Consider the following 1,958-nt stretch of genomic DNA (forward strand, 5'->3'; position numbering starts at 1 on the left):
ATATATATAGGCATACACACACATATATAATCATACATAAACATATACATATTTATACATATATACGTGTATCTATGGATATATACATATGCTTACGTATGTGTGTATGTATGTATGTATGTATGTATGTATGTATGTATGTATGTATTAAATAAAGCATTATCAGATTGTGTCAAATTTGTTAAAACTGTTTCAAAAAGCCAGTGCAATGTAAGAAATTGAAACAAAAGGAGAAAACAACACACAGAAAACACAAAAGAAAACCAAGAGTTTCACTTTTACATTTCAATATTTCGAAGTGAAAATGCGTTTATCAAAAGAAAAGAAGATAAAAGAAGAAAGGGTGATGGTGAAGAACTGCAACATTTCGCCCTGGTTTATCAGCTCTTCATCGACAACAACAACAACAACAACAATAACGTGATTCTATTTTTTCTTGACAAAAGTGTTATAAATCTTTGTCTAACGTCGTTTCAGTTTTTACTCTTTTACTTCCGATTGTATATTTTGATGCGTTCCCGACGCTATCTTAACAGTTCTAAATCATATATATGGCACAAGGCCAGCAATTTCGGAAGGAGGCAGGTAAGTCGGTTACATCAATCACAATTCTCAGCTGGAAACTTATTTTATCGACCCCGAAAAGATAAAAGGCAAAGTCGATCTCGACGGGATTTGAACTCAAAAGAAGTTATATATAATCTTATAAATTATATTGATTATATATTATATATAATCTTATAAACTGAATTCTAGACATGAAATAAGTTTTAAATGCTTACACGAACAACGTTCTCTTTTTAAAAAAATTAAATGATAGAATGATTTAATTTGTATAATTTAAATAAGCTTTTTCTCTAAACATTACTATAATTACTATAATAACAGACGCCTGTAAAGAATATAAGAATAAAATTCAGTTTATAAGATTACAGATGATATAACCTAAAAACACTTTAAAACAATAATAATATGTTAGAATACAACTGACTACTTCTTTTAATAACCACGTGCTTCTTACTGCCTAGTAATTATCTACGTGGCTATGAAGTATGTAGAATCAATCAAAAATAAGTATTTAATAAATAACCATTCCCCACCAAGTCAAAAACATTTGCCAACTTCAACAAATACTGCTGCTGCTTCTGCTAAATTTTACCCATAAAATCAGTTGAGAAAAACATCTCATGAAAGAATGTTATGGATTACTACTAATACCAAGCCTAATTCAAGCTAAAAGCGGCGGAAAATTCCTCTTCGAACAATGCCATACTTATATCGTTGATTTGATTGGATTTGATATGCCCTGAAGAGATCGTACAAATAATGCATAAATCGCTGTAATATAGTTAGTGCGCTCGAAACAGGTGTCGGAAAATTATTGTGAATAAACGAACTGGAAATAAACATAAAGATTGAATGTTCAAATTCTTCATTCTTCTTATTGTCCATACTATACTTTACAGTCTAAGTAGTAAAGAAATAGACTGTAAATTCTTCAAGGCTGGTGCCCCAGCAAGGCCGCAGTCTGATAACCGACACAAGTAAAAGATGTGTATATATATACATATATATATGGATACGGACATACACACACACAAACGTGTATGTATATAAAGATATATATAAATATATACATATACTTTATACTTATCTGTGTGTTGGTATGTGTCTGCGTGTCATTCCACCAATTTCTGATACAATTCTCCATTCCTAATACTTTTGTGTGTCTTTCAAATTTTTCCACATTGTTTCGTGGTTTCACCATTCCAAGATGGCAGTCATATCTGATTTGTATGTTCTTTGTCTTTCTTCGTTTTTCCGGGTTTTTTTTTTTTTTTGTTCTACTACCAGTTTTGGTTCCCGTTTTCTCCTCCCAACCCAATAATTATCCTCGACGGACCTGCAACAGCAGATGTTTCCCATCACTTGGAAAGAATTAAAACCACTTCAATGAT

Source organism: Octopus bimaculoides, chromosome 19, assembly GCF_001194135.2.
Source record: "Octopus bimaculoides isolate UCB-OBI-ISO-001 chromosome 19, ASM119413v2, whole genome shotgun sequence".
Classification (NCBI taxonomy): domain Eukaryota; kingdom Metazoa; phylum Mollusca; class Cephalopoda; order Octopoda; family Octopodidae; genus Octopus; species Octopus bimaculoides.